Below are 12183 nucleotides of genomic sequence, written 5' to 3'. Positions count from 1 at the left end.
GGCAGAGGTGATGGATTTGTCTCTAATAGTTAAATACTTATCATAAAGAAGCTCATGAAGTCATTGCACTTAGACCTAAATGGTTAGACGGTCATGAGATGCGTTCATGTAGATGTACTGCTACCAGTTAGTCTCTACAGCTCGAACCGACGAAACCTCGGCCCGCTCTGTGTCATGTCACCTGTTTCGGGACTTGTAGGGTCTCCTCTATCGGGTACTGAGTGTAAGTACCGCTCCCTTCCGTATCAGTCTTTTTGGACTTCCTATCTAGCACGACTAGACAAGATTCTTCCAGTTTTAGTGGCAGCATTTGCGTTCAGATTACGTCTCTTTTTTAATTTACGAGTCTGCTGGCTATACCATGGTGCTAGCCTTCTTTGTTTAATTATCTTCTTTTTCAGGGTGCCATAGAGTCTAGAGTTGTCCTAATGGCGCTGTAGTACTATCAACAAGATGATCTATTTGTGGTGGCTAAAGGAAGCAGACAAGTCCTCTGTTACAGTTAGACATGGCATTGAATTCAATGCTGAAGGAATCACTTCCTTAAATTGGCTACAGCACTATCGATAAACATCTGCTGTAGGAGTTTCACAAAAGGCTTATAGTCCAGTAATATGAACTCAAAGGTTATTAAAAAATGGTCAGACAGAAGAGGATTGTGGAAAGACATAGATGATCAATTTCAATGCCATATGAGAGAACAAGATCAAGAGTGTGGTTCAACAATGAGTCGGTTTACGTATTTACACTCTGACAGACCCTATTTAATCTAATAAAAAGATAAACACAGTACTAAGACTATCACTGTGGCTGTCCACATTATTATTAAATCACCTATAAAATTACTTTATCTGTTTAAAGGATCAAGCCTGATGCAATTCTGCAAATTCAAAAAATAAAATAAAGGACCAGGAGCACGATATACTGTAACAATAAATTGGCTGGATGTTTTCCAGGTGGGTGAGTGAGGCTAAGAAAGACTTTCAAATGAATTATAATTTAGATTAGATTGGGAATTTATTAATAGACTTGGGTCAATATGGCTCCAACTCCACCACTCCAACCAGTACTTCGAGGAACTGGTATTACAATGAATGGGAGGAGTGGTTCATTTGCTTAACATATTCATCCTCCTGCAGCCGTTTCAGTGAGACAAAATAATCAATATCATAATCCGATTAATTCATTGACTAAAACAGTTTAGAGGCAAAGACCTGATATTCAGGAGTCCACATTTATTCTCTTATTTTGGACTGTTGGAGATGTTGATTTAATTTTTATTAAGTTTTTTATGTGAACTCTCTTCTGTTTGTTTTTCTTTAATAATGTAGGTGGAAGGGGACACACCAGTCTCTATACTAAAGGACCGGTGGGCAGCTGCTCTAATGGAGGCGCAGAGAAGCGTGTAAGACTGCAGCTCTGCTTCCTGGTCTCAACTCTGGGTGTCGACATGGTTTTGGTCAGCTTAAACTTGGCCATATTCTAGATATGAGAGCTGCTCCATCCAAAGTGGGATGGATGCCGTCTCTCCTAATCAGACCAGGTTTTCCCCAGTAGGGTGTCCAATTATCTGCAACCCCAATTCCAATGAAGTTGAGACATTGTGTAAAATGTAAAATAAAACAGAATGCAATAATTTGCAAATCTCACAAACCCATATTGTATTCCCAATAGAACATAACAACATATCATGTGTTGAACAGAACTTTTTATCAGTTCATGGAAAATATTAGCTAATGTTGAAATGATGGCAGCAACACATCTCAAAAGTTGGGACAGAGCAATGTTCACCATTGTGTAGCATCCCCTCTTTGTTAACAACTGTCTGTACATGTCTGTGAAGTGAGAAGATCACTTCCTGGAGTTTTTGTGTGTGTTTTATGATGCGCCAATGTTTTCTATTGGTGAAAGTCTGGACTGCCGGCAGGCCAGTTCCGCACCCATACTCTCCCTACTCTCATACTCGATGTTGTGAAGGACGCAGTATGTGGTTCAGCACTGTCTTGCTGAATATGCAGGTCTTCCCTGAAAGAGATGTGTCTGGATGTGAGCATATGTTGCCCTAAAACCTCTATGTACTTTTTAGCATTGATGGTACCTTTCCAGATTGTAAGCTGCGACGACATAGGCACTAATACAACCCCATACCATCAGAGATGAAGAGTTTTGAACTGTCCGCTGTAACAAGCTGCATGTCCTTTCTTTAGTGCGCAGGACACAGCACCCATGGTTTACAAAAGATTTCAATTTTGTTGATCTGACCCTACCTGATCTGAACCGGAAGTGTTCCGAGCCCGTGCAGTGATTCCAGTCGAGAATCATGCCCATTTTTAATGCAGTGCCTCTGAGGGCCTGAAGATCATGAGCATCCAGTTTTGAACGTTGACCTTGTCCTTTGCACAGACTCCTCCTGATTCTCTGAATGTTTGATGATATTTTACACTGTGTGGTGGGATATTCAAAGTCTTTGAATTTACATTGAGGAACATTTTTCTGAAATTGTTAACCCATTTTAAGATAGTTTGTTGGTGAACGTCTGCCCCCTTTACATCTGGAGGCCTCTGCCTCGCTGAAATGCTCCTTTTATAGACAGTCATGTTCCTGACCTGTTGCCAATTAATCTATTAACTGTCAAATGCTCTTCCATTTGTTTTTGATTTGTGCTGTATATACTTTTCCAGCCTTTTGTTGCCCCCCTCCCAACTTTTTCAAAGTTGTTGCTGCCATCAATTTCAAAATTAGCTCATATTTTCCATGAAATGGTAAAATGTCTCAGTTCAACACGTGATATGTTGTTTATGTACTATTGGGAAAAAAATATGGGTTTGCAATGATTTGCAAATCATTGATTCTGTTTTTTTTACCTTTACACAACGTCCCAACTTCATTGGAATTGGGGTTGTATGAAGCCCACATCGTTTGCTGGACACCACTTAACACACATGTATGACATGTATGTCATCACTGGTCACATTGGGTAGGGGTCCGAGAAAACTATGGAGTCCACATTGTTTGGCGTATGCACACACAGATGAAACAAACAATCGTGATAACAATCTTACTGTATTTATGTTTACTCTAGCCAGCAGTTTTAATTTAGCTTCATGTCACCCGCTCTGGCCCCGGATGCATTAATTATGGTCCCTGGTGTCGCTAACTTCACATTTCGTAAAATGGAGCTGCCAATGACCAGAGTTGGCCTCTCAGCGGTGTGTCACTGAGCGGGGGAAATCTGTTAGAATTAGAGCAGTTGGTGGTGTACCGTGGGCTTCGTATGCCTCTTTCGGACAGTCACCCAGCTCCCGGCTGCTCAGGGGCTGCTGGGGGAGAGGAGAGAGCAGGAGAGCAGAGAGAAGCCATTGCTATAGCTAGGCTAGTCAGTGGACTACAGAAACTGGTAAAACTAAGGATTTAATGGTTACTTAAGTTAAGAGACCTGGTGTGCACAAACAGAACAAACTAAGGATAGGCAGAGATAAGTAGATAATTGCTGTTGTAAAAAATATACGAAATCTTTAGGTGAGCAGAGCACCGTCGTGCAGTAACAACGATAACGGAAGTGACAGAATAGCTTACTGGTAGTACCAGCAATAGCACATATAGCATATAATATATAATATATATTCTAATTTCTACTAATTAAGGTAATTTTAAGAAATGCAAGACAAGACATGAAGGGTGGTAAAGTTATTAAGGTTATTGAGGTTTAACTGGAAGTAAAGCTGTGACATCCGTTTGAATGAGTGCACATTTACACACTGACTGAAAAAGTACAGAGTTGGACTTTGCCGTAGACAGCTCCCTGTCTGTTGAGAGATGATATTGTAACATGTCCTTCCTCTTGTCAATGGTGAATGGCTTTTACTCATTCACATACACCTTCACACTGATAACAGAGGCTGCAGCAAGGTGTCAACATCTCATCGAAAAGTAGCTAATTCATTCACCAACACAGTGGCCTTTAGGAACCTGAGTCATCACGATCCGACAAAGTGAATCATTAATTTTGCTAATTAATTCTAATCTCACTTTACCTCTCCTGTGACCTTCCAGAAACCTAACAGCTGCATCAGGCTGTGCATGGGGTGATCTGTCTACAAAACTTATCAGTATGTGAAGAAATACCAGTAGTTACTAAAAAAGTGAGCAACCAAGCAGAGCCTAATAAGCACTGAGCTAAACGTATATCTGTATAATATATATAATGTATCTGTCCATCTGAGCTTGGATTACAGGAAGGGTTTGAGAGTTCATGCTGATAATACCTAAGATAATTATAATTGTAATAAGCATAACAAGATTTTCCTGAATTCAGTTACAACTCATCACACTAACACCATCTGTAATCATGGTAATCAGAGTACACTGGCTAGTGAGGACACCACAATGACATGCCAAGACAATGACCCGTCAGAGAATTAAATAAAGATAAGACAGTGAAGAACATCAACATATGCCAGCATTCTGTTTGGATAAGGACAGGCACTTGGCAGGTGATGGGATGAACCATCTGAATAACTGATTATATAATATACAATGTACCGTAGTCAACTCTACGTCAGTTTGGAGAAAGTAATGTGATGTTTCTTCTGATCCTCAATTTAATCTGTGACCTACCACTTCAGTTACAAACATTCACATCTTCCCAGTTTGACCACATGATGTGTCGACACTGGACAGTTCCACTGGGCAAAATGCTACCACTTCAGCAGTGGTATTATTCTTGCTTCAGTCCACCTATAGAGCAAAAAATGCAAGATTTGCATATGGTATTTCTTGAGTTTTGATATACAAAGTTCCAAAAGATGACGTTTAAAGCACTGATGGTCAGAGTTTAGATGTGCTATCCATGGCGTGAAGCCAGGTCAAAAGGACAGTAAGTCAGAAAGGTCATCATGATATTCAGGTGGATAAGTGCTGAGTTATGGTTTGAGTTTCATGCGTTTCATTTTACTCTTATTTGTATTCCCCCAGTCCTTTTGTCTATAACTTCACTTCCTGTTTCCTACTCCTTTTAGGTTCACTTGTTTTTACTTTCCCTCACTTGTGTTTTTAGTCTTTGTGGGGGTTAGGTTATCATCTCAGTGTGACTTTCTCTCATTATTTGAGTTTGCCTGTTCTTCAGTGTCGCTGAACTTTTGTTTTGTGTCTGGACTTTGGTATATTGCTTGTACCTGGCCCTTGTCTGTTTGTTTGGACTGCCTTTCCTGGATTTAACATTTATCTGCCCCACATTCATCATCGCTTTTGCCTTTTTGTTATGAAATCATTTGAACTCCACCTGTTCTGCCTAGTTTGAGTCCAGTCCTCCGTGTTCCTGTTTCAGCGCTTGACAACCAGCTGAACTAACTCATAATGAGTTCTTTATTTACTGATGGGTGGTCCTTTAAATTGAATACCTCCGGATGGCTGACAACCTACCAATTCTAGCACAGACTTGGCAACACATGCCTCTTTGCGACACGCATCCAGAGATGGACAGGGCCTGTTACGTATGACCCTCCTGCTTGACTCCCGCCCCTGCGGTTTGCGGGCAGCCTGTAAATCTCACTCTGTTATTGTTTTAATAACACTATGTAGCCATTAGCCAAGTCGCGTAACAACTCACGTCTCCAGGTACACATATCAACAACTCCGGTTACGCCCATTTCTTTCTGCTCTGCCCACTACACTCGCGTCCGCATGAATCGACTTTAACCGGGGCCGACGTCGTGCCTTTTTGGACCCATATCTGCTTCCTGTGCTCAATCAGTTAACGAGGACGCGCCTGTACTTTAACTATGTGCCTGGTTTGCTTTGCCTTTCGTTACCTCGCTGTGTTTTGTGAGTGTCGTGTGGCACTAGATTATCCGTGGTTCATATCTTAATAATAAAGACAGATTAATCGTATCCAATAAAGAAGGACTAACTAGAGGTAAAACATCCTTGAGCAGCCTGGTTGGGATGGGGTCTAAGAGACAGGTTGACGGCTTAGCTGCAGAAATGATTAAAGTTATTTGATGAAGGTCGATGGAAGAAAAACAGTCTAAATACATAACAGGTTTTTACAGCTGTTTCAAAACTTGCTGTATCAGAATGCAGATCAATGCCTGTTGAGGGCAAGAGGTGATGGATTTTGTCTCTAATAGTTATAATCTTATCATTAAAGAAGCTCATGAAGTCATTGCTACTTAGACCTAAAGGAATAGATGGTTCAGTAGAGCTGTGATTCTCTGTTAGTCTGGCTACAGTGCTGAAGAGAAACCTGGGGTTGTTCTTATTCTCCTCTATTAATGAAGAGTAGTAGGCTGCTCTGGCATTACGGAGAGCCTTCCTATATGTTTTGAGATTATCTTGCCAGACTAGACAAGATTCTTCCAGTTTAGTGGCACGCCATTTGCGTTCAGATTTACACGTCTCTTGTTTTAATTTACGAGTCTGCTGGCTATACCATGGTGCTAGCCTTCTTTGTTTAATTATCTTCTTTTTCAGAGGTGCAATAGAGTCTAGAGTTGTCCGTAATGAGCCTGTAGTACTATCAACAAGATGATCTATTTGTGAGTGGCTAAAGGAAGCAGACAAGTCCTCTGTTACAGTTAGACATGGCATTGAATTCAATGCTGAAGGAATCACTTCCTTAAATTTGGCTACAGCACTATCAGATAAACATCTGCTGTAGGAGTTTCTGCACAAAGGCTTATAGTCCAGTAATATGAACTCAAAGGTTATTAAAAAATGGTCAGACAGAAGAGGATTCTGTGGAAAGACAATTAGATGATCAATTTCAATGCCATATGAGAGAACAAGATCAAGAGTGTGGTTCAGACAATGAGTCGGTTTACGTATTTACACTCTGACAGAACCCTATTTAATCTAATAAAAAGATAAACACAGTACTAAGACTATCACTGTGGCTGTCCACATTATTATTAAAATCACCTATAATAATTACTTTATCTGTTTAAAGGATCAAGCCTGATGCAAATTCTGCAAATTCAAAAAAATAAAATAAAGGACCAGGAGCACGATATACTGTAACAAATAAAATTGGCTGTGATGTTTTCCAGGTTGGGTGAGTGAGGCTAAGAACAAGACTTTCAAATGAATTATAATTTAGATTAGATTGGGAATTTATTAATAGACTTGGGTCAAATATGGCTCCAACTCCACCACCTCAACCAGTACTTCGAGGAACATGAGTATTACAATGACTGGGAGGAGTGGATTCATTTAAGCTTAACATATTCATCCTCCTGCAGCCAGGTTTCAGTGAGACAAAATAAATCAATATCATAATCAGATATTAATTCATTGACTAAAACAGCTTTAGAGGACAAAGACCTGATATTCAGGAGTCCACATTTAATTCTCTTATTTTGGACTGTTGGAGATGTTGATTTAATTTTTATTAAGTTTTTTATGATGAACTCCTCTTCTGTTTGTTTTATCTTTAAATAATGTAGGTGGACAGGGGACAGACACAGTCTCTATACTAAAGGACTGGGTGGGCAGCTGCTCTAATGGAGGCGCAGAGAAGCGTGTAAGACTGCAGCTCTGCTTCCTGGTCTCAACTCTGGGTTGTCGACATGGTTTTGGTCAGCTAATAAACTTGGCCATATTTCTAGATATGAGAGCTGCTCCATCCAAAGTGGGATGGATGCCGTCTCTCCTAATCAGACCAGGTTTTCCCCAGTAGGGTGTCCAATTATCTGCAACCCCAATTCCAATGAAGTTGAGACATTGTGTAAAATGTAAATTAAAACAGAATGCAATAATTTGCAAATCTCACAAACCCATATTGTATTCCCAATAGAACATAAACAACATATCATGTGTTGAAACAGAAACTTTTTATCAGTTCATGGAAAATATTAGCTAATGTTGAAATTGATGGCAGCAACACATCTCAAAAAAGTTGGGACAGAGCAATGTTCACCATTGTGTAGCATCCCCTCTTCTGTTAACAACTGTCTGTACATGTCTGTGAAGTGAGAAGATCACTTCCTGGAGTTTTATGTGTGTGTTTTATGATGCGCCAAATGTTTTCTATTGGTGAAAGGTCTGGACTGCAGGCAGGCCAGTTCAGCACCCATACTCTCCATACTCTCCCATACTCGATGTTGTGAAGGACGCAGTATGTGGTTCAGCACTGTCTTGCTGAAATATGCAAGGTCTTCCCTGAAAGAGATGTTGTCTGGATGTGAGCATATGTTGCCCTAAAACCTCTATGTACTTTTTAGCATTGATGGTACCTTTCCAGATGTGTAAGCTGCTGACGACATAGGCACTAATACAACCCCATACCATCAGAGATGAAGAGTTTTGAACTGTCCGCTGATAACAAGCTGCATGGTCCTTCTCCTCTTTAGTGCGCAGGACACAGCACCCATGGTTTACAAAAAGAATTTCAATTTTTGATTGATCTGACCCTACCTGATCTGAACCGGAAGTGTTCCTGAGCCCGTGCAGTGATTTCCAGTCGAGAATCATGCCCATTTTTAATGCAGTGCCGTCTGAGGGCCTGAAGATCATGAGCATCCAGTTTTGAACGTTGACCTTGTCCTTTGCGCACAGACTCCTCCTGATTCTCTGAATGTTTGATGATATTTTACACTGTAGATGGTGGGATATTCAAAGTCTTTGCAATTTTACATTGAGGAACATTTTTCTGAAATTGTTACACCATTTTTAGACGTAGTTTGTTGGTGAACGTCTGCCCATCTTTACATCTGAGAGGCTCTGCCTCGCTGAAATGCTCCTTTTATAGACAGTCATGTTCCTGACCTGTTGCCAATTAATCTAATTAACTGTCAAATGCTCTTCCATTTGTTTTTGATTTGTGCTGTATACTTTTCCAGCCTTTTGTTGCCCCTCTCCCAACTTTTTCAAAATGTGTTGCTGCCATCAATTTCAAAATTAGCTCATATTTTCCATGAAATGGTAAAATGTCTCAGTTTCAACACGTGATATGTTGTTTATGTACTATTGGGAATAAAATATGGGTTTGCAATGATTTGCAAATCATTGTATTCTGTTTTTATTTACATTTTACACAACGTCCCAACTTCATTGGAATTGGGGTTGTATGAAGCCCACATCGTTTGCTGGACACCACCTTAACACACATGTATGACATGTATGTCATCACTGGTCACATTGGGTAGGGGTCCAGAGAAAACTATGGAGTCCGACATTGTTTTGGCGTATGCACACACAGATGAAACATAACAATCGTGAATAACAATCTTACTGTATTTATGTTTATCTCTAGCCAGCAGTTTTAATTTAGCTTCATTGTCACCCGCTCTGGCCCCCGGGATGCATTTAATTATGGTCCCTGGTGTCGCTAACTTCACATTTCGTAAAATGGAGCTGCCAATGACCAGAGTTGGCCTCTCAGCGGGTGTGTCACTGAGCGGGGGAAATCTGTTAGAAAATTAGAGCAGTTGGTGGTGTACCGTGGGCTTCAGTATGCCTCTTTCGGACAGTCACCCAGCCTCCCGGCTGCTCAGGGGCTGCTGGGGGAGAGGAGAGAGCAGGAGAGCAGAGAGAAGCCATTGCTATAGCTAGGCTAGTCAGTGTGACTAACAGAAACTGGTAAAACTATTGGATTTAATGTGTTACTTAAGTTAAGAGACCTGTTTGTGCACAAACAGAACAAATCTAAGGATAGTGCAGAGATAAGTAGATAATTGCTGTTGTAAAAAATATACGAAAATCTATTTAGGTGAGCAGAGCACCGTGGCAGTAACACCGATAACTGGAAGTGACAGAATATGCTTACTGTAGTACGTCAGCACATAGCAATATAGCATATAATATATAATATATATTCTAATTTCTACTAATTAAAGGTAATTTTAAGACATGACAAGACAAGACATGAAGGGTGGTAAAGTTATTAAGGTTATTGAGGTTTAACTGGAAAGTAAAGCATCAGTTTGAATGAGTGCACATTTACACACTGACTGAAAAAGTACAGAGTTTGGACTTTTGCCGTAGACAGCTCCCTGTCTGTTGAGAGATTGATATTGTAACATGTCCTTCCTCTTGTCAATGGTGAATGGCTTTTACTCATTCACATACACCTTCATACACTGATAACAGAGGCTGCATGCAAGGTGTCAACATCTCATCAGAAAGTAGCTAATTACATTCACCAACACATCGATGCCTTTAGGATTACCTGAGTTCATCAACGATCAGACAAGTGAATCATTAATTTTGCTAATTAATTCTAATCTCACTTTACATCTTCCTGTGACCTTCCAGAAACCTAACAGCTGCTACAGGCTGTGCATGGGGTGATCTGTCTACAAACTTATCAGTATGTGAAGAAATACCCAGTAGTTACTAAACAAGTGAGCAACCAAGCAGAGCCTAATAAGCACTGAGCTAACAGTATATCTGTATATATATATATAATGTATCTGTCCATCTGAGCTTGGATTACAGGAAGGTTTGAGAGTTCATGCTGATAATACCATAAGATAATTATAATTGTAATAATTGCATAACAAGATTTTCCTGAATTCAGTTACAACTCATCACACTAACCACTCTGTAATCATGGTAATCAGAGTACACTGGCCTAGTGAGGACACACAATGACATGCCAAGACAATGACCTCGTCAGGACATTAAATAAAGATAAGACAGTGAAGAACATCAACATATGCCAGCATTCTGTTTGGATAAGGACAGGCACTTGGCAGGTGATGGGATGAACCATCTGAATAACTGATTATATAATATACCAATGTACCGTAGTCAAACTCTCAGTCAGTTTGGAGAAAGTAATGTGATGGTTCATTCTGATCCTCACTTTAAATCTCCCTGTGACCTACCAGCATTCAGTTACACACATTCACATCTTCCCAGTATGACCACATGATGTGTCGGACACTGGAGCAGTTCCACTGGAGCAAAAATGCTACCACTTCAGCAGTGGTATTATTCTTGCTTCAGTCCACATATATGAAGCAAAAATATGCAAGATTTGCATATGTGGTATTTTCTTGAGTTTTGTATAACACAGTTCCAAAAGATGACGTTTTAAAGCACTGATGGTCAGAGTTTAGATGTGCTATCCATGGTGCTGAAGCCAGGTCAAAAGGGACAAGTACGAGGTCAGAAAGGTCATCATGATATTCAAGGTGGGATAAGTGCTGAGTTATGGTTTTGAGTTTCATGCGTTTCATTTTACTCTTATTTTGTAATTCCCCCAGTCCTTTTGTCTATAACTTCACTTCCTGTTTCCTACTCCTTTTAGGTTCACTTAGTTTTTACTTTCCCTCACTTGTGTTTTTAGTCTTTGTGGGGGTTAGGGTTATCATCTCAGTGTGACTTTATCTTCATTATTTGAGTTTCAGCCTGTTCTTCAGTGTCGCTGAACTTTTGTTTTGTGTCTGGACTTTGGATATATTTGCTGTACCTGGCCCTTGTCTGTTTGTTTGGACTGCCTTTCCTGGATTTGAACATTTATCTGCCCCAACATTCATCAGCTTTTTGCCTTTTTGTTATGAAATCATTTGAACTCCACCTGTTCTGCCTAGATTTGAGTCCAGTCCTCCGTGTTCCCTGTTTCAGCTGCTTGACAACCAGCTGAACTAACTCATAATGAGTTCTTTATTTACTGATGGGTGTGTCCTTTAATTGAATACCTCCGGATGGCTGACAACCTACACATTCTAGCACAGACTTTCTGGCACACATGCTCTTTGCTGACAGCTCATCCAGGAGATGACAGGGCCTGGTTACAGTAATGACCCTCCTGCTATCTCACGCCCCTGCGTCTGCAGGGCAGCCTGTAAATCTCACTCTGTTATTGTTTTAATAACACTAATGTTAGCATTAGCCAAGTGGTAAAAACGTCAGACATCAAAAGCCGGAGCCATCTGAGCTAAATCGGGGTGAAGACAAAGGGCGAGGGCCCGGCTTGTGAAAATATCTGCTTGTGCTGACTCAGCAGAGGAGTGTGTCTTAACTAGGTCGGTTGTGCCTTCGTATGCGTGTTTGTTGACGTGTGTGGGCACAGATTTATCCAACTATAGTTTGAGTGTGTAAGTGCATGATGGCATATTTAAATGTGTATAAGCGTGCAAAACACTAAGCAACCTGACTGCACATAACAAAGCCCTCCAGCTGCTGCGTAAAACTGACTTCTCAGAGCTCCATTTCCTCCAAACCACAAAGTCTCATAAA

The sequence above is a fragment of the Larimichthys crocea genome, unplaced genomic scaffold, assembly GCF_000972845.2.
Source record: "Larimichthys crocea isolate SSNF unplaced genomic scaffold, L_crocea_2.0 scaffold173, whole genome shotgun sequence".
In the NCBI taxonomy this organism is placed as follows: Eukaryota; Metazoa; Chordata; class Actinopteri; family Sciaenidae; genus Larimichthys; species Larimichthys crocea.
This window is presented reverse-complemented; position numbering follows the sequence as displayed.